Source organism: Protopterus annectens, chromosome 8.part0, assembly GCF_019279795.1.
Source record: "Protopterus annectens isolate FY-2018-M chromosome 8.part0, PAN1.0, whole genome shotgun sequence".
In the NCBI taxonomy this organism is placed as follows: domain Eukaryota; kingdom Metazoa; phylum Chordata; order Ceratodontiformes; family Protopteridae; genus Protopterus; species Protopterus annectens.
In genome coordinates this window covers 725,428,719-725,450,795 of record NC_056741.1, presented here as the reverse complement: position 1 = coordinate 725,450,795, position 22,077 = coordinate 725,428,719, and the positions used below count along the sequence as shown (strand labels likewise).

The following is a 22,077-nucleotide window of genomic DNA, read 5'->3' as shown; positions in this document are numbered from 1 at the left end:
GAACATCTACATTTATGGTAGGTACACACCTGTACTATGTTCATCGTGTTTCACTGTTGCAGTCATTACAATTGGGTTGAATCCCAAAGCTAAGGTTGGGAGGCCGGTGCTAAACAGGATTAGGACAGGCTATCAGGCCCTGCAGAACTGCAGTGGCAAAGCCTGCCCTGGATTTAGAGTAGAGAGGTAAGTGATAGTGCTTTGTAAAAGTATGCACTGAACTCAAGTTGCAGCCTCTAAGATGTCTTTGGTTGGTACTCCTTTGAGGAAGGCTACTGAAGTGGCTGCTGCTCTGGTTGAATGTGGACTAATGCCCTTAGGCACTGATTTGCCATGCTGTGAATAGCAGAAACGAAAGCAGTGGCCTATCCACTTTGAAATAGTCTGCTTTGAGATAGGTTTTCCTTGTGATCCCGCAGCATATGCCACTAGAAGTTGTTCAGTCTTTCTGAAAGCTTTGGTTCTGTCCAAGTAGAAGCGTAGCTGCCTGTGAATGTCCAAAGAATGCAGAAGTCTCTCACCCTTATTCTGTGGGTTTGGATAAAAGGTAGGCAAATGAATTGTTTGGTTAAGGGCCACACTGGACACTACCTTAGGCATAAATGTAGGGTTTGTCCTCAGAGAAACCCTGTCAGGATGGAAAATGATAAAAGGTTCCACAGCCATGAGTGCCTGTTACTCTGAGACTCGTCTAGCAGAGGTTATTGTTAGGAGCAGAGCTGTTTTCCAGGATAAGAATTTTATATCAGCTGCAGTGGCTGGCTCAAACTGAGGCAGTGTGAGTTTTTCCAAGACAAAGTTGAGGTCCCATGCAGGTATTGGTGCTCTCCTTGGAGGTCTTATGTTTTTGGCCTCTCTGAGGTACTGCCTTAGTAATGGATGAGAAAAAATAGGTGGTTCTGTATTGTAATTAGCTGAAATGGCAGAGGCATGAATTTTAATTGATGAAAAGGAAAGGCCTTTATCCAGCATCTCAGTTAATTATTGCAAAATCTGAGGAATATTTGGAACAATCGTGTCAATGCCTTGTGCCTACTTCCAAGCACAGAATCTCTTCCATTTTTCTGCACAAGATTTTCTGGTGCTAGGCGACCTGGCCTCCAAAATAACATCCATCACTGCTTTAGACAGAGGTATGTCTTGAATGGCTACATTATCCGCCATGCTGCCAGGTTTAAGGTCCTGTGTTGGCTGTGCAGTATCTGACTGTCTTGTTGGGTCAATAAGTGAGGAATTTGAGGTAATGTCCAAGCTGGACATTGAGACAAGCTCTTTAGGATTGGGTACCAGTGCTGGAGGGGTCAGTCTGGGGCAATCAGTATAAAGTACAGTTTTGTACCTACCATAAATGTAGATGTCCGAACTGGATAGCATCTGCAGTCATAACAACCGGGGTTGTCCTGTCGTCAGGCAGCCCTTCAGTCGGCAGGATTCCAAAGTCCGGGTCCGGCTTCGGCTGATGTCGCACTCCACCCGACGTCATCTCTGTTGGTCTTCGGGTATAAAAGCATCAGCCGACGCCATTTTCCTCAGTGTTTCTTGCCCCAGATGCCAGTAGCCCTCTTGCAGGCTAAAATTTGGATAGATGTCAATGTTTCCAAATATAGAGGTAAACACAACAATAAGCATGTATGTACATATATACAAACAAATACACCATAAAGACTCCCCAACAGCTAGCTATTAGGAGGGTAAACACCCTAGGAGTACCACAGAGGGGAAGGAGGGAGGGTAATCCTGACTGCAGATGCTATCCAGTTCGGACATCTACATTTATGGTAGGTACAAAACTGTACTATGTCCTTCATGGATGCATCTGCAGTCATAACAACTGGGTAGAATACCATAGCCAACTAGGGAGGAGGATAAAAGTAGATTATGGTGTGTTTAGGATCCCTTGCAGTACAGCAGTGGCAAACCCTGCTCGGGATCTGGAATATAGAGGCAAATTATAATGCTTGGCAAATGTATGCACGGAGGTCCAAGTAGCCGCCTCAATAATGTCTTTGGTTGCCACTCCTCGTAAGAAGGCTGTGGTAGTGGCTGTTGCCCTTGTAGAATGAGGTCTTATGTTCTGTGGAATTGGTTTTCCATGGAAGGAGTAACAGAATCGTATGCAATTTCCTATCCATTTGGAGATTGTCTGTTTGGAAATAGCTTTTCCTTCCCTTCCTGTTGCATAGGCTACAAAAAGTTGGTCAGTCTTTCTGCTATTTTTTGTTCTGTCCAAGTAGTAGCGTAACTGTCTATGTACATCCAAGGTATGCAGTATTCTTTCCCCTCTGTTTTGTGGGTTGGGAAAGAAGGTAGGTAGGTGGATTGCCTGGTTTAAAGACACTCTGGATACCACCTTGGGCATAAATAGTCCTCATGGACACTCTATCTTGGTGGAAGATTAGGAAGGGTTGCACTGCCATTAAGGCCTGTAGTTCTGAAACCCTCCTTGCTGAAGTAATTGCCAGTAGGAAAGCAGTTTTCCATGACAGGTGTTGTAGGTCTGCTGTTGCTGCTGGTTCAAAGGGTGATAGTGTTAACTTTTCCAGCACAAAGTTTAAATCCCAAGCTGGTAATGGTGGTTTCCTTGGAGGTTTTACATTCTTGATTCCTCTGAGGAACTGCCTGAGCAAAGGGTGCGAAAAAACAGGTGGATCAAAGCTGTATTCTGCTGAAATAGCTGATGCATGTATCTTGATGGAGGAGTAGGACAGGCCTGAATGAAGAAGTTCGGCCAGATACTCCAGAATGTTAGGCATATCTATGTTTGACACATCTTTTCCTCTTTCCGTACTCCAAATGACAAACCTTTTCCATTTTCCAGCATAGTTCCTTCTTGTTGAAGGTCTGCGTGCTTCAAGAATAATGTCTTTAACTCTTTGGGAAAGTTCTGGATTAGCTGCTGCTATGTGATGTTCCATGCAGTCAGGTGCCACGTTTTTAGGTTTGGATGTATGATGCTGTAGTTGTTCTGAGTTAACATCAAAGGCATCAGGGGTATTGGCCACATATTGTTCCGAGACATGCTCCTCAGTAGTGGGTACCAGTGTTGTCTTGGCCAGTTTGGAGCTATCAGGATTATCCTTGGACGTTCTTCCTTGATTTTTAGTAGTACCTTGTGTATCAAAGGAAGAGGTGGGAATGCATATGCTGTTAGGCCTTTCCAGTTGAAGGAGAGCGAATCCACTTTCCATGCTAGTGGGTGGAATGTCCTTGTGCAGAATTTTTGAGCTGGTGATTGAGAGGTGATGCGAATAGGTCTATCTGTGGCATTCCCCATTTCTTTGAGATGGTCTTGAAGATGTCCGGTGCAGCTTCCATTCGTGGGCATCCGAAGTGGTTCTGCTTAATATGTCTGCTAGAGTATTGTCTTTCCCCGGTACAAATATTGCCTGTAACTGGATGTTGTAGCTGAGTGCCAGGGTCCACAGCTCCAAGGTCATTCTGCATAGGGGGTATGAATGAGTGCCTCCCTGTTTGTTGATGTACCACATGACTGTGGTGTTGTCTGTCCTTATCATCAACTGGCCCTCTTTGAGAAATGGTTTGAACTTTTGGATTGCCAGTTTTACTGCCAGCATTTCTTTTAGGTTGATGTGCAGGTGAAGTTGATCCTGTGTCCACAATCCTTGCACGCATTTGTCCAGCATGTGGGCCCCCCATATTAGGTCTGAAGCGTCTGTTGTGATGGTCTGGCTTGCTTGACATCTGCGAAAGGGTAGGCCTGGGTTTGACTGGCATGCCTGAGCCCACCATAGGAACTCCTGTTTTAAGCATGGAATTAGTGGGATTTCTGTTTCTAGACTGTGTCTGTGTTGGGACCATAAATTCTTTAGGTACCACTGTAGTTTTCTCATATGTAGTCTGGCAAATGGAACCAAGATTATGCATGATGCCATGAAGCCCAAGGCCTGCAGTACTTTTCTTGCTGTTAACTTGTTCAGTTTTGTTAGTGCCAAGAAGTAAAGAGGAAGTTCTTTTGTTTTTCTGTAGTCAGGAATGCCATTTGTTTTACTGTGTCCAATTCAGCCAAGAATGTCCTTGTTTGGGATGGTATCAGCCTTGACTTTTGTAAATTGACTGTGTATCCCAGTGCTTGTAGCAAGTAAATGACCCTTTGTAAATCTGTTGTCAGCTTGCTTTTGTTGTCCCCTTGTAGCAGGCAGTCGTCCAGGTATGGGTAAATTTGAATTCCTGTAGTCTGCAATGGGCGATTACTGATGCCAGGCATTTTGTGAATACTCTGGGCGCAGTAGATAAGCCAAAGGGCAATGCTGAGAATTGATAGTGCTCTGATCCTGCAAGAAATCTGAGGTATCTTCTGCAGATTGGTCGAATGGGGACGTGCAGGTATGCCTCCTTGAGATCTAGAGTTACCAGCCAAGACTCCTTGCCCAGCATGGGAAGAAGTTGCTGTAGGGTCAGCATTTTGAATTTTGGGACAATGATGTATGTATTTAAGGTGGACAGGTCGAGAATTGGTCTCCAACTTTTTTCCTTTCTTGGAACTAGGAATAGTCTGGAATAGAACCCTTTTCTTGCTCTGCTGTTGGCACTCTTTCCACAGCTCTCATGTTTGCTAACTCCATTATCTGGCGTAGAGCCTCTGTTTTGATTTGGAGGTAGATTTGGCATTCCTCTTTGACTGGTAAAGTGTGGAAGTGAAACCGGTAACCTTGATCTATGGTTTGTAAAATCCACTTGTCTTTTGTTATGTAGTGCCAGTTCTTTGAAAATAAGGTTAACTTTCCGCCTAGAGGAGCTGCTATTTGTTCCCTGGTAGGCGGATTTAGGGTTAAGTCACTGTGGTTGTGCTGATGTAGTGGCAGTGGCTGTGTCTGTGCCTCTGTTGTTACCTTGCCACTGTCGTCCTCTGTAGGCACCTCCTCTGGATTGGTTTCTGCCTCTGGAACGTCTATTCCTGCCCCTTTGAAATTTTGTGGAGTCAGGAAAGGACCAATTTTTGGCAGGCCAGTTCCTGCTAAACCTTGGGGGTTGAACCTGCAAGAAATCTTTAACAGTTTGAACAGATTTTGCCTTTTCTTCCATTTTCTTCATAACCTGCTGGGCAGGTGTACCAAACAAACTTGTCTTGTCCATAGGAGCATCTAGCAACTTAGCTTTAACATGATCCGGTAAAGCTTGTTCCTTTAGCCATGCATGCCTTCTTATCACTGCCTGTCATGGCTGATTCTAAATGAAGCCTCCAGTGCATCATAGCCACATTTTAAGGAATGGTTGCTAACCTGTTGTATGTTATTTACCATCTCTAATACATATTTCTTATCAAGAGATTCATCAGTGGTTAGTTTAAAGCTCTAGCTGAGAGAGTAGCTGAAGTGTAGACCTTTTTACCCCATCTGTCTAAAGACCTTGCTTCCCTTTCAGAAGGAATAGGGTTTTTAGCTATGGTCGCGGCTACTGCCTTGGGACCCTGGGATATAGTTTCTGGGTCTGCAAGTGGGGCCTTGTAGAGGTGGTGATGAGTATCTGGCACCCTGTAAAATCTGTCTGGTTTGGCAGGGGCTGGGGGTAAAGAATCTGGAGCGGAGCAAACATCATTGAAAGCATCATCCACCACAGAGAGATCAGGAGGTATAGCTAAGGGCCTGTGCTGTGGGAGGTGCAGAAAAGGTCCTAAGTCTTTTTCTGGAGTCTGAAAAATCCTGTTGCTGCCATTGGAACTGTTCTCGCATGGCATGCAAGGTTTCCCCAAAGGAGAATTCTTCTGGTGGGGAAGCAGCTGGAATGGATTCTTCAGCATCAGAATCTTCAAAATTGGAGAAGGGAGCCTCTGGCTGGTCAGTTATGTCTGATTCATCAGCAGAATCATCAGAGGACACTGGCTCAGGGGCTCTGCCCTAGGTCTCTTCTCTGGGGGCTGAGAGGCCCTGTCTGGGTGAGATTGAGATCCTCTAATTAAAGAAATTAAATCTTCTGCCAAAGTAAGCATTTGAGAACTAGAAGAGGGCCTGGATGTGGGGGTTTAACAGGCACTGTTTTAGTAGTCTTGGCTGCTTTAGCCCTGGCGAAGGCCTTAATGGACATGGCTGCTGGAGGCCTAGCAGCACCACGTGCTGGGGTAGAGACATCCAAGGGATGGTGTCTGATAAGTCAACCACCGTGAGTGGGTAAAATTTCTGAGGTCGATTCAAGAGTTGTAGCAGGGGCCTCAGTTGTAGGAATAGGTTCAGCTGTACTTTGATCAGTTTTCTCGGTTTCGGCGAAACCGAGACACTCATGATTTGCTTAACCATGGTTTCGGCCGAAACCGCGGACCGCGAGTGTCGGTCTTTATCTTTGCGTTTTTGGTAGATTGGGTAGTCGGAGGATCCGGCGGCATAATGTACGCAAAATCAGAACCGAAAAGCTGTTCTGCAAACTCCGAGCGCCCTAAGCGTTCGTCGGTTGAAAGAAGCACAGGCCGAACAGGCTGCTACGTCGTGGGCTGGGCCTAAACAAGGCAGACAGTAAGAGTGGAAATCTTTATGAGGTATTTGTTTCCCACAGGTTAAACAATTGTTAACTTTTTCTGACATCGGCTGAGGCAAGAAAGAGTCCCCAACGGGTACTTAGCTTTAGAAGTCTTCGAAGTAGTATTCGGTAGAAGTAATCTCTGGATCCGACCGACCGGCACTTGCGAACAGCTTCTGCTTCGGGTGCCACGCGGCAAGAAAGACTGAGGAAAATGGCGTCGGCTGATGCTTTTATACCCGAAGACCAACAGAGATGACGTCGGGTGGAGTGCGACATCAGCCGAAGCCGGACCCGGACTTTGGAATCCGGCCGACTGAAGGGCTGCCTGACGACAGGACAACCCCGGTTGTTATGACTGCAGATGCATCCATGAAGGACATTTTTTGGCTTCTCTTGTCTGACCTTGAGGAGTACCTTGGGGAGGAGAGGGAGAGGAGGAAATGCATATACTGTCAGTTTTTTTCCAGCTGAAAGATAGAGCATCCACTTTCCATGCTTGCTTGTGGTAAGTCCTTGTGCAGAATCTCTGTAGTTGGCAGTTGTGAGGGGAGGCAAATAGGTCTATGTCCGGGCATCCCCAGTTCCTTGTTATCATGCTGAAGACTTGTGGATCCAATTTCTACTCGTGGGGATCCATTAGGTTTCTGCTTAGTTCGTCTGCTAGAGTATTTGTCCTTCCTGGCAGGAATTGTGCTTGCAGATGTACTTGGTAAGTCAATGCTGTGTCCCACAAGTTCATAGCTAGTCTGCAGAGGGGGTAGGAATGTGTGCCTCCTTGTTTGTTTATGTACCACGACTGTAGTGCTGTCGTCTTTATCAGTAGTTGTCCTGGATGAAGTAGATCCTTGGAGTCTGTCAGGGCATTCTGAACAGCTAGCATCTCTTTTTGATTGATATGTAGATGCATTTGACTTGCGGACCATGTGCCCTGAATACATCTTCCTGCCATATGGGACCCCAGGCATAATCTGATGCATCTGTTGTCAATGTCTGCCTGGCTGTGGGTAAGGTGAATGGCTGTCCCGTGTTGTGGTGACAGGCTTTTGCCCACAATCGAAACTCCTGTTGCAGGCAGGGAATGAGGGTAATTATTGTTTCCAGGCTGTGGCAATGTTGAGTCCAAACACTTTTAGATACCACTGAAGTTTCCTCATATGCAATCTTGCATATGGAATTAGCAGAATGCAGGATGCCATGAAGCCCAAAGCCTGCAGAATTTTTCTTGCAGATAACTGGGTCTTTGTTGCCAACATTTTGAAATAAGTAGTCAGTTGTCTTTGTCTGGCGTGAGATAAGCCATCTGGGCAGTTGTATTTAAGCTTGCACCCAGGAATATTATCTCTTGAGAGGGTATGAGATTTGATTTCTTTTCGTTTACTGTGTACACTAGGCCTGCTAGCAATGTTTTTACAAACGCCAGATGCTGTAGTAGTGTGTCTTTGTTCTCTGCTTGAATAAGGCTGTCGTCCAACTAAGGATATACTTGAATTCCTCTGTCTGCAAAAAGCAATTACTGGTGCCAGGCACTTTGTGAAGACCCTGGGTGCAGTAGATAAGCCAAAGGGCAGTGCAGAAAATTGGTAATGTATTGAGCCAGCTATAAATCTGAGATCTTCTGCATGATAGTCTGATTGGGACATGTAGGTATGCCTCTATTAGGTCTAAAGTCACAAGCCAAGCCTTCTTGCCCAGCATGGGCAGAAGCTGCTGCAGAATTAACATTTTGAATTTTGGAATGTCCAGGAATGTGTTCAGGATAGACAGGTCCAGTATTGGTCTCCAGGTTTTGTCCTTTCTGGGCACCAAGAATAGCCTTGAGTAAAATCCTTGTCCTTGCTCTTGCTGTGGTACTTGCTGAATGTCCCTCATGTCCATGAGGGATGAAACTTGTTTCTGTGCCTCTGCCCATTGATTGCGTGGCAGGTCTGGCATACTGTTTGGCCTTGGCAGGGTATGAAAATGGAACCTGTAGCCCCGGGATACGATATTTAAGACCCATTTGTCTTGAGTGATCATGTGCCAATTTTGAGCAAAAAGTGCTAGTTTTCCCCCCAAGGCAGCTGCCAGAAGATAAGTGCTTGGTGCTGGCAGGGGAAAGTCATTGAGACTGTTTCCCGTATGGCTGTGATTTTTCTTCACCACTTTTGGAGGTTGAAGCACCCCATTGTTTAGGCCTGTATGAGCCTTGGGGCTGTGATCTGCCTCTGGGGTGTCTGTATCGACCTCTTTGTGGTCTGTCTGACACTGGAAAGGACCAAATCTTTGCAGGCCAGTTCCTGCTAAATCTGGGAGGCTGTACCTGTAAAAAAATCCTTGACTGTTTGCATAGATTTAGCTTTGTCCTCCATTTTCTTCAAAACCTCTTTTGCTTTAACACCAAACAAGGTATCATGTTGTAATGGAGAATCTAATAATTTTGCTTTAACATGATCGGGCAGATTCTGTTCTTTTAACCAAGCATGTCTCCTAATGACAGAACCTGTAACAGCGGTCCTGCAAGAGGCCTCTAGAGAATCGAAACCACATTGCAAAGTATGCTTTCTACTTGTTCAGCAGCATGCAATAAATCCTGCATTTCTTTGTTTTCTGCACATTCTGAATTTGTCAACATTTTTTGTTTAAGCAGTGACATTAGATATTGCTGATATTTAAGCATATGAAATTGACTATTTAAAGCTCTTACAGTCAAGGTAGCAGAAGTATAAATCTTTTTCCCCCATCTGTCCAGAGCCCTTGAATCCCTATCAGAGAGTATAGGGTTTTTTTTGCAGTGGATGCCTTGACCCCTTTGGGACCCTGAGAGATAGTTTCTGGGTCTGCAACAGGGTTTTTATAAAGAAATTTATGAGAATCAAGAACCCTATAGTATCTGGCTTAACAGGACCTGGAGGCAGAGAGTCAGGAGACAGTCCGGACTCTGAAAATACATCTACAATGTCTAAAACAGGAGGAATAGCAAGGGGCCTGTGCTGAAGTAATAAAAGGAAGTATCTGAGCCTTTTCTTGGATTCTGAGTAATCTTGGCTCTCCCAGTGGAAATGCTCCCTCATAGTATGCAGGGTTTCCCCAAAAGAATAATCCTAAGGAGGAGAGGCTGAAGGAATAGATTCTTCAGCATCAGAATCCTCATAGGGAGGAAGAAAATATTCCTGGTCAGAAGAGGAATCAGAGGAAATGGAAACCTTATCTGAAGATGCATATTCTATCTCTTGCCTAGGCCTCTTATCAGGTGGGGAATGGGAACCCCTGATCAAAGTAATTAGGCCTTCGGCCATTTTAAGCATCTGTTTTTTAGGCATGGAGGCCTATCCAGGAGAACGCTGTACTTGTTTCTATGTCTTTAGAGCTGCTTTAGTCTTTGCCTTTGAAGCTGAAGTTGGTTTTACTTATAACTGTGTAGGCCTGAAAACACCCTCAGAAGCCGGTGCCTGCTCAGCGGCTATGGACCCATCTGAGGGAATAGTATCAGTGTCCAATACCTTGAGTTTCCAGCGGCCTAGTCGGCTCCACGTGGGAGTCGGAAGCGGCCTGTGGCTCTGAGGTAGAGGGCGTCAGGGGCTGCGAAAGCACCTCACTGAGAACCGGCGAATGGGCGACGGGCCTAGCATAAGCCTCGTCGTCGGTTTTGGACCTCAGATGCCTGTCCTTTTCTTTGAGCTTTTTATAAACTCTGGTAGTCTGTTGCTCAGACGGCATTATATAGTTAAATCTTCTGCCAAAATAATGAAATGCAAAATCGTACCGACGCTTAATAGTGCGTTGGTTAAATCTAGCATAATACAGTAAGAATGAAAATCCTTGAGAGGTATTTGCTTCCCACAAGAAATACAATTATTAACTTTTTCTGACATCGGTCAGAGCAAGAAAAAAGTTTCCCCAAAGGAGTACTTAGCTTTAATGAAGACTTCGGATCTGAAATTCGAATTTGAAAATCTCAGGAGTCGGCCGACCTGCACTTGCGAACTGCTTTTGCTTTGGGCACAGCGCGGCAAAAAAAGACTGAAGAAAATGGCGTCGGCTGCATCTTTTATACCCCTGGCGCACTGACGTCAGGGAGGAGCCGACAGCAACCGACGCCGGACCTAGACTTTGGAACTCGGGCTGACTGCGGGTAGCCTGCCAGCAGGATAACCCAAGTGTAATGACTGCAACAGTGAAACACGATGAACATCTGTTAACTTTTTCTGACATCGGTTACAGCAAGAAAAAAAGGATCCCCAAAGTGGTACTTAGCTTTAGAAGACTTCAAATTCAATTTCGGAATGAAAACTCAGGAAGCGGCCAACCAGCACTTGTGCGAACTGCTTCTGCTTCGGGCTCCTCTGCAAAAAAGACTGATGCAATGGCGTTGTCTGCCTGTTTTTATACCACTGACGACCTGACGTCAGTCCTAGAGCGACAGCAACCGACGCAGAAATACTCAGCCTCTGGCATTCGGGCCGACTGACTACCCCTGGCAGGATAACCCAAGTGAGATGACTGCAACAGTGAAACACGAAGAACATCTATGGTTATGGTAAGATTTTACACAACTATTCTACGCCCTTCTATTCCAATGTTGCAGTATTCATTGGTGTGGGAGAGTACCACAGCTTAGAAAGAGTAAAGGGAGACGGCAGAGGTAGAGGATTCCAGGAATCCTTGAAGGATTGCTCTAGCAAAGCCTGCCCTGGCGACTTGGTCTAATTTGTTTGGTGAAGGTGTGAACCGTAGACCAGGTAGCTAATTCCAGGATGGAAGCTGTATCCAGGCCTTTGAGAAAGGCCTTGGAGATTAGCCATGCCCCTTGGTTGAGTGAGCTCTTACACCATGAGGTAAGAGTTTGCCATGGAGTGAACAACAAAAAAGAATAGATTTCCTGATCCAACAGGAAATGGTTTGTTTGGAGACTATCTCCTTTCACTCTAGGGCTCTGGGCAAGACAAAGAGTTGGTCAGACTTTCTGAAGGAATTAGTCTTGTCTAAGTATAATCTTAACTGTTTCTGTACGTCCAGGGTATGAAGGATCCTCTCTGTATCGGTTGGCGTTGGGAAGAAGGTAAGTAAGTGGATGGACTTTTTTAAGGATAGCTCATTTACCACTTTGGGCATAATGGAAGGATTTGTGTGGAAGGTAACTCTGTCATTATGGAAGGTGGTGTAAGGAGGGCAGGCCATGACGGCCTGTAGTTCTGACACTCTTCTAGCGGAAGAAATGGCCACTAAAAGAATGGCTTTCCAAGTGCACATTTGTAAGGTGGCAGAACTAGCCGGCTCAAAAGGAGGTAATGCGAGTTTTTCTAACACATAGTTGAGGTCCCAGGGGGGAGGGATGGGTTTTCTTGGTGGTCTAATATGTAGGACCCTTCTCAGGAAAGGTTTAACGTCCAGCCTGGAAAGCAGGGTGAAATGGCTAAAAGGTGGAGTTTCACAGAGGAGTAAGCTAATCCAGCCTTAATGAGATCACAAACATAGCCAAGGACTAGGGAGGGGTCGGCCTGCACTGGGTGCCTGTCCTTAACAAGACACCATTTAGAGAATATTTCCCATCTAGAGAGGTACATCTTTCTAGTAGTTGGTTTCCTGGCCTCTCTCAGGATTGAAAGCACATCCTCACAGTAGAGCTGTCTGTAAGGGATTAGAAGTTGATCACGCAAAGTGTTAGATTTAGCATTTACAGCTGAGGGTGCATAAGAGATCCCTTTTGCTGAGATAGTAGGTCCACCTTGGGGGGTAGCTTGTGGTGGTTGCCCTTGGCTAAAGGGTGAAGAAGAGGGAATCGGTGTTGCCTTGGCCAGTAGGGAGTCACCAGCAAGATTTTTGGTTGCTGCTCCTTGATTTTCAGAAGGACCTTAGTGGGAAGGGGGAATGCATAAAGGAACATCCCCTTCCAAGGAAAGCGGCAGGCATTTACTCACCAGGCTGATCGAGTGTGATCCCTGCTGCAGAATTTGCTTAGTTGTCTGTTCTGGGGGGGAGCCAAACAGATCCACTTGAGGTGTGGCCCACCGGTGGACTATGTCTAGAAAAGTTTCTTTGTTTAGCATCCATTCGTGAAGGTAAGAGGATGCTTTCCTGAGAGGGGATGTAAGAGACCTTCAGGAAGAGACTGTTTTGGGAAGCTAGCTCCCAAATCTCTAGGGTTATCCGGCATAAGAGATAGGCTTTTATCCCTCTGTCTGTTCGGGTACCACATGACTGTGGTGTTGTCTGTAAGAATGGCCTGGTTGAAGGATGGGAAGAAAGGCCTGAAGAGGCAGCAAGACTGCAGTCATCTCCCTGTTATTGATGTGTTGTTTTTGAAGGGCAGGGTTCCAAGGTTCTTGAACCCTGAAATCCTTTAGAGTTGCCCCCCACCCTAGGTCTGATACATCTGTGTGCATGGATTGCACAGGGGGAGGAAGTTGTAAGGGAATGCCTTGGTTGAGGAGGATTTGCTAGATCCACCACCTCAACTCTGACTTTAGGCAGGGCAGAAGGGGGATTAGTTTGTCTAAGGAGTACTGGTGCTGGGACCATACATTCTTTAAGTACCACTGAAATCTTCTCATGTGCATCCTGGCTGCCATAAGTCCCAGTACTTGTAGGAATTGCCTTGCGAAAAGGTGGGATACTCAAGAAGATCTTGGAAGTGACTTGAGAGAGACTGCACTTTGCCCTGTGGGAGGAAGGATTTCATCAAATCTGATCTGATCCTGTATCCCAGGAAAACTTTGTCCTGCTGGGGGGTGCAGAGAAGATTTTGGAAGGTTTAGGGTGAACCCCAAGTTGTGCAGGATGGTCATGGTGAATTTTAGGTGAGACTGGAGCATGGTTTCTGATCCTGCTAGAAGGAGAATGTCGTCCAGATAAGGGTATATTTGGATAACCTTGGTTCGACAACATGCGATGGCAGGAGCCAGGCATTTTGCGAACACTCTTGGAGCAGTAGATAAGCCAAAGGGCAAAGCTGCAAATTGAAAATGTGAAGAAATGCCAGTAAATCAGAGATATTTTCTGTGGAAGGGCAAGAGAGGAATGTGGAGATAAGCGTCTTTTAAGTCCGGAGTGACCATAAAGGCTTGGGGTGGTATCAGGGGCAGGAGGGTTTTCAGAGAAAGCATCCTGAAGGATGGAACTTTTAGGAACCAATTTAGGTAGGATAGGTCTACTATGGGTCTCCAAGGACCATCCTTTAACTAGGAACAGACGGGAACAGAATCATTTTCCTTCCTGGACCACAGGGACTGGTTCTATAGTTCCTAGGGAGAGGAGCTCTTGCAGAATGAGAGGGAACAGGTGGAGATTTTTTTTTTGGTGGGAAGGAAATGTTTTTTGGCCTTGGTTTTTCCTCCAAGATAGAAGGTATCCTCTCTGAATGATGGAAAGGAGTCATTGGTTTGAGATGATGGTTTTCCAAAAGGGGAGGCAGTAGGGTAGGCTGGCAGACAAGGGAAGGTGGGCGAGGCAGTCATGCAGAAGAGGGGTCCCCCCTCTGTTGGGAAACGGCTGTTTGGAGGAGGATGGTTGTTAGTCAGTCTGGAGTAAGGCTGTCTCCTGGATCCTCTTCTTGGTCTGGAGGAGGAGGGATGATAAGTGGAAGGCATCTTCCTGACAAAGGAAGTTTTTGCAGTATAATTCCTGTAGTACTTAGTGAAGGGGGACACCAGCATATGTTTGATGCCTTGCAGCTCTTTGCTTTTCTCTTGCAAGTTTTTGAAGAGCTCAGCTGAATTTTTGCCAAAATGTAGGTTGTGGTCCAGTGGAGCATCCATAATTTTGTATCTGAAATCCTCTGGAAGAGGTAACCATAGCCAGGAATACCTGCGAAGGGCAGATGCAGAAGCTGCAGACCTGGCTGAGGCTTCTGCTGCATCATAACTAAACCTGATGGAGTGTCTGGCCATTTGGGTGACTAGGGACAGTTTTGATGCAATGTCAGACTTAGTAGGACAGTCAGGTGTAGAGGCTAGCAGGGTAAAGGACTGGGACACTAGGTCCAGAGCGTATTTTACCATGTGTGTTTGGTAATTAATGGCTCTGAAAACCAGGGTGGAGGAAGTATACACTTTTTTGCCCAGTCTATCCATGGTTTTACTGACCTTACCTGTAGGTAGGAGACAGGCAAAAGGTACCGGTCTAGATTGTCTGTCAAGAGCCAGAGCCAGAGCAATGACAGCTGTGTCTGTCAGTGGAAGTTTAACCAGAAATGTTTGGTCATCAAGCACCTTATAAAACCGGTCTGGTCATTTTGGAGCTGGGGAATGAATCTGGGTTCTTACAGACAGAGATGAATGCGCCCAGGAAGGCTGGAAGCACAGGAGGTATAGCTGAAGGAGAGGGAGATTCAAGTTGTAGAAGTTCAAAATATCTCTTCTGGGCGTCAAACATCAGGGTAGTGTCCCACTTGAAGTACCCCTTCATTTTAAATGAAAAAACAGTGCCAGAAAACGTTCGAACTACGTCCCAGCAGTTTATTGAAACAATGGTGAAGACAAAGCAGATAAAACACAAATTCTACTGTTAACGCTTTTTAAAAAACAGAAATCAACATGCGTTTTCGTCCTTGTATATAGGACTTCATCAGACAACACTTAAATTAATTAGTACGTTTATATACTGAAAGAAATCAGTCTACTTATATAAATTATCCATTCACCTTACTTAATTATTTAAAACTTCCTATCACATTTAAGTATCTCATGAATATTAATGCCTTTCAGGGAAATGCGTAAAACCAACAAATACATGAAATGTTTACTCACATTTACACTTATCAAAACTATCTTAAAACATACTTATAAATAGTTTAATATATAAAAAAATACAATAATTAATTCATACATTCATTAATAAATAATCATATAAATATATATTTATTTAAAAAAATATTTAAAATATATATATATTATTAAAACGAACTTCCTAAAAGTATTTTATTCACTTTGTGTGTATATAAATAATAAGTGGTATATTTAATGAAATAATGCCCTCTAGTGTCAATTTTAAACATTACATTGATTTTATCTATAACTTGTTAGCTCTTATTTTTAATAGGGGTGTTATGGTAAGGAAATCATTTAAACCAGGTTTAGTATTGGAATCCAAATAAACCTGCCACCATAATTCTTTCGATTCTAAAATTTCCTCCCATAATCCACCCCTAATGTCTGGCAAAATTTGATCAAGTACAAAAAATTGGAACCTATATTCAGGACATGTGGTTGTGTGTTTATATAAGGCATTTGTACTCTTCGCTTTCAGTATGTCATAATTGTGCTCATAAATTCTTCTTTTCAAGCAACGTTCCGTTTTACCTATGTAAAACGACTGACATTTCTGACAAATAGCCACATAAACAATACCCTTACTTTCACAGTTATAATGATTTCTACTTTTTAGCCATTTGTCTCTACTTTCTATCTGTATTACTTGTTTATTAATAATATATGGGCACTGTTGACATCTACCACATCTATACGTCCCATTCCTTCGTTTGTTTCCCTTAAGTGATTTACTATTACTTCTTTCCAATATTTTGCCTATATTTGGTGGATTTTTATACACTATTTTAGGTGCCATCTTAGTTATTTCTTCTATATGTGTTAGAGAGCTGAATTTATTCCATTCTTTTTTAAAAATTTCTCTCAATTTATTATTTGAATTATTATATTCCACTATCAGGCTTCTTGAGTAATTAACTTGTTCCACTTTGTTAGTCACAATTTCTTGATTAATCATATCTGTATTCCTCTGGGGACCCTCATTTATGTCTAAAATTGGTTTAAACCTATCTAACCTACCCAGCTCAACCTCTTTTCTTAAATTCTCTATGAAACTCATGGGATATCCTCGTTCTAGAAACATATTTGTAAGAGTCTTACATTCTTCTTGAAAATCCTTCTCATCTGATGTCATCCTTGAGCCTCTTACAAATTGTCCCTTCACTATATTTTTCTTACTGTAGGGGGGGTGTGCACTTTCATAATGTAAATAGGAATTTACATATGTGTCTTTTCTATAAACCTTACTTTGAAATTTACCCTTTTCTTTATATATTTCTATATCTAAATATTTCAACTTTTCTTTGTTTATAGTATACGTAAATTTCAAAAATGTAGTCGTTTGATTAATGTATTCCATAAATTCAGAAAATTTCTCCTGCGTCTCTACCCATAAAATGACTATGTCATCTAAAAATCTGAAATACTTTATCCAACATTCCTTAAATTTACAATTAGCTATGAATTGCTCCTCCCATCTGGCTAAGACAATGTTTGCAAATGTGGGGGCACAAACTGCCCCCATCGCAACACCCGTCCTTTGTTGATAATATCCACCGTCAAACATGATGTAATTGTATTTTAAGACGGTGTCCATTAGTGTCACACTTGCTATCTTGTCTTCCAAACTTAAACTTTCATCACTGAATATCATTTGTTCAAACATGTCCATACCCTCTCCAAAAGGAATACATCCAAACAGATCGATAACATCTATAGTGATAAACAGTAAGTTATCCCTATACATATCTTGTTTAATTACCCCAAATAAGTTCCAGGAATCCTTTAATATTAAATTATTTTTTAACCAGATATGTTTAGTTTTATAGTCAACAAATTTAGCTAAAGGGCCCGTCTTGGCCCCTGCTGCCGAGACTATGGGTCTAAGGGGGGGGGGGTTTGTCATATCTTTATGGATTTTTGGTATCCCAAAAATATAGGCTATCTTGGGTTTCTTGACCTCCAAAAATCTATAAGTTGTTTCATCAATAACCTTCTCTAACACCAAATTTTGTAAGATTATATCAATTTTTTGATAGCCTATATTAATTTCATTCAGGGATACCTCACCATACTTATAATTATCACTCAAAATAGAATTTAACTTTCCTTCATATAATATTTTGTCCATAATGACAATACCCCCACCCTTGTCTGGCTTCATTATTCTAAGTGAGGTGTTACTGCTTAAATTATTTAGGACCTCCATCTCTTCTTTGTTCAAGTTATAATGAACCCAACCTTTATTAGAATGTTTTCTAACTGAGCTGATCATTAAATTCTCAAAATTCTTAATCTGAGGGAACAAAGGGGGGTTAAAAATTGACTTTCTCTTTAAAACACCTTCATTTATTCCTTCTCTTTTGATACCAGCCCTATTAGCCATGACTTCCAAGTTAATTTTTCTCGTAAATAACTTAACATCTAGGATGGTACGAGTGTCATCACTTCTCTTATTAGGTATGAATTTCAACCCTTTACTAAATAAAGAAAAATGGTTAGGATTCAAAATAAGGCTGCTGAAATTGTAAATAGTAAAATTATTATAGGTATATTTCACTTCATCCTGTATTATTATTTCCCTATTTGGGTCTGTATGTGTATGTTCTAAGGTCGGGGCATCTACATGTATCTTCCCCTCCCTCTTCTCCCCCCCCGGTTCTGAAAATTTCCACCATAATGGGAATTATTTTCATACTCATTTCCCCTTTCACCTAAGGGTGGGAATTCCACATCATAACCTTCACCATACCATCCATCATCCATTCCAGTCCCTTTATTATAATCAAAAACTGAGTTGTTACCATTGTTGTTCCATTTACTTCTAAATTTTTTACCCTATTTCCCTGATATACTGGTTTAGGGTAATTAGTGTGATTTTCATACTCCTTTACATCTCTATTTAATTTTAACAATTTACGCTGTATCACTTCTTCACATTTTTTATCTATTTCATTCCTTATTTGGAGATACTTATCCTTTTCCTCTTTAATTTCATGCAACAAATCTGTTGTGATACAAGTATCTAATAACTCAATTTCACTTTTCAACTCCATTTGCTTACTTTCATTTTCATTAATAATTAATTGAATAACCTCTAAACCACATTTATTAAACACATCTAATAAACATTTGTGAAAATGGGAGCCAATCTGCACATTATTAGGGTATCTGTATACCCTTAAACCCTTAGGGACTATCTCCCTTTTTAAGCATTCCCTTAAATAGGCATTTTCAATACTGAGTATTCTATATTTGGTTAATGAACTGTTAAATCTACCAAATTTCATACTATAAGATTCATCATCATAAATAACTTCTTCATTGCTAATAAAATTGTCAAATTGAAAGTCTCTTTGAAGCCATTCGGAAGTCGTTTTTTTATGTAAACTATTGTTATTAGGGGCAACAGTACCTTGTAAGCCTGTATTTGGCTTCGCTTTTCTTTTGGGTTTAGCACCCAAATCTTTGCTAAAAGTGTTAGTCAATTCCTCTTCCGTGGATCTATCAAGTAAGCAGCCTGGGGTGTCATTGGGGTTGAACAAAGTACCAACTTGGAGGTCGCCGGCTCCCTTATTGTCGCCGATAAGCTCCCTCTTCCTTTTCCCCTTAGGTTCCTCCGATTCAACGGCTCCTTCTACTCGGTCCACGAAATGCTTGCTTCCGCTGATAAAACTTGCACATAAAGGTGTTAGCAAGTCAATTAATTCGGTAAGTTGCCCTATAAGCCTCCTGGCCTGTCCTCCTTCCTCCTGCGCTTCACCGGACATCCTGCCTGAGCTCGGTTCCGAACGCTATCCCTTCCGTACACAAATAATCTCCAAACCAGGTACCAGCACTCGAAAAAACGAATAAATGAAAAAACAGTGCCAGAAAACGTTCGAACTACGTCCCAGCAGTTTATTGAAACAATGGTGAAGACAAAGCAGATAAAACACAAATTCTACTGTTAACGCTTTTTAAAAAACAGAAATCAACATGCGTTTTCAAGTAACAAGTAATACAGATAGAAAGTAGAGACAAATGGCTAAAAAAGTAGAAATCATTATAACTGTGAAAGTAAGGGTATTGTTTATGTGGCTATTTGTCAGAAATGTCAGTCGTTTTACATAGGTAAAACGGAACGTTGCTTGAAAAGAAGAATTTATGAGCACAATTATGACATACTGAAAGCGAAGAGTACAAATGCCTTATATAAACACACAACCACATGTCCTGAATATAGGTTCCAATTTTTTGTACTTGATCAAATTTTGCCAGACATTAGGGGTGGATTATGGGAGGAAATTTTAGAATCGAAAGAATTATGGTGGCAGGTTTATTTGGATTCCAATACTAAACCTGGTTTAAATGATTTCCTTACCATAACACCCCTATTAAAAATAAGAGCTAACAAGTTATAGATAAAATCAATGTAATGTTTAAAATTGACACTAGAGGGCATTATTTCATTAAATATACCACTTATTATTTATATACACACAAAGTGAATAAAATACTTTTAGGAAGTTCGTTTTAATAATATATATATATTTTTAAATATTTTTTTAAATAAATATATATTTATATGATTATTTATTAATGAATGTATGAATTAATTATTGTATTTTTTTATATATTAAACTATTTATAAGTATGTTTTAAGATAGTTTTTGATAAGTGTAAATGTGAGTAAACATTTCATGTATTTGTTGGTTTTACGCATTTCCCTGAAAGGCATTAATATTCATGAGATACTTAAATGTGATAGGAAGTTTTAAATAATTAAGTAAGGTGAATGGATAATTTATATAAGTAGACTGATTTCTTTCAGTATATAAACGTACTAATTAATTTAAGTGTTGTCTGATGAAGTCCTATATACAAGGACGAAAACGCATGTTGATTTCTGTTTTTTAAAAAGCGTTAACAGTAGAATTTGTGTTTTATCTGCTTTGTCTTCACCATTGCTTCAATAAACTGCTGGGACGTAGTTCGAACGTTTTCTGGCACCCCTTCATTTTAGTTACAGTTTCCCCAAAAGTTAAATCTTCAGGTGGGGTGTCCCCTTCAATAGTGTCTTCAACCGAGGAATAGTAGTCAACAGGGGAAGCAATTTGAGACACATGAGACTGATTCCTCTGAGGAGGAATGATATTGCTGTTCTCCCTCTTGAGTAGTTGGGATGTTGGGGAGAAGAGGTAGAGGCTGGGTGAGGGCTGAGCACAGGGATGGTGGAAAAAGCAGGGCCTGTGGGCCAAAGGGCCATAAAGACCTGCATAAGAGAGTTTGTAAAAGACTGCCAATCTGGCTGTGCTTCAGATGGAGTGACATGTTTTGTCTTCTTCTCTTTTCTTGGAAGGCGTAGGTTTCGGGGACGGCCTTGGAACTGAAGCCTGGCCTGCAGTAGGAAAGTACTCAACAAGAGGTTCCCCCTTGACGCTGGTTGGGGCAGACATATGAATAGTCTCCACAGACGTGCTTTCCATGGCTGCAGAAATGGCTTCCTCAACGGGAAACGCCGAAGCTGACTGAGAAATCGGGCGTTCTTCGGCCCCTATATCAGAAGCTGGTGGGAAGCCAGACAGCAGAGTGGCAGTAGGAATAGGCCTGAAAACCTTGGCCTTCTTCCTAGGAGGTTCGGGATGGGCAACTGACTCAGGGTCCCATCCTAAGGGCTAGGTGTTTCAGACACTGGTTCTCGAAATAACATTTTAATGCGGCCAAATGACTGTGAAGAGTCTTGGGCACGAAGGACTGACAAATGGAATACGACGTATGGTCGTGTTCCCTACCTAGACGAAATAAGCACTTATCGTGGGTATCTTTGTGCGGTATCTGACAGCCGCAATTACATTTGCCTTTTTTAGCTGACATCGGCCAAGAAACTACAGCAAACCAAGCACAAGCAATGTTAATGGAAAACAAAAACCCCAATGGGGTACTTCTTTTCGAAGTAATTGTCAGTAGGAGCAGAACGACTGAAGTGACGTCACCTGCAGCTGAAAACTTCTGAGGTCTGTGCATGCAGACGTCACATTTAAGGTCCCTGGATTAAGGCCCTACGTGTGACGTCCCACGCACCTACAACAGCCAGGCAAAAGCTTTTGCACAAGAGCGGACGTCAGATCACCTGAAACGGAAAATCCCACACTAATGAATACTGCAATATTGGAACAGAAGGACATCAAGTACTATTAAGTTCTAAACCATGCCAATGACACAGAGGCAGGGTACCAGATTGAAGGTTGATGGGATATGGGGTTCTGAGACAAACTCAGGCTCCCAGTTTACAGTTGGCCAAGAGGACAGGATGAAGGGAAACTTAATGCATAGGTGACACCTGTTACAGACCAAGGGCCTTGCATGGAATCTTGTTCACTGAAGGGGGCTGTGATGACGGCCAGATGTCATTGTACTAGTCGTCTCCACAGCTAGAACAACTGATTGGTCACAACAAAAATGACGGCTCAGATGCTACATGCTTGCTACTTCCACCTGGATCCCTTGCACCTCAGGCCCAGTATAGAGTTACTGTTAGGTCAACTTTCCAAGGACTTGGAGGGGGGGGGGGGGTGCAAACAATAAAGGCTCACAGCTTGCATATAAAGAAAACAGCAACTGTGGATTACGGTAACAGCCAAGCACGGAAACCAGTGGGAACGGCCTGGGCTACCATCAGGGGTGGGAGTGCATGTCAGAGAAAAAAATACTACTCAGACCTGCAGTATTTAAAAGTCTACTTTATGTAAAGCCTATATGCACTAATTTTTTGCAAAATCTTCTCCTTAAATTCTACAATTCATATAGCACACTTTCAGACAGTCAAATGCCAATCATTTTACAATGTTTTCTGCCCTGTGTACAGGTTATATGCCAAAAATAT

At 42.6% G+C, this 22,077-nt stretch overlaps 1 protein-coding gene across 4 annotated transcripts in view; it reads right to left on the bottom strand.

Moving 5' to 3' along the window:
• The window catches only part of HCFC1 (host cell factor C1), a 3,865,385-nt gene that overhangs the window by 922,850 nt on the left and 2,920,458 nt on the right, over window positions 1-22,077 (bottom strand). The gene's annotated exons all lie outside the window — the stretch shown is intronic.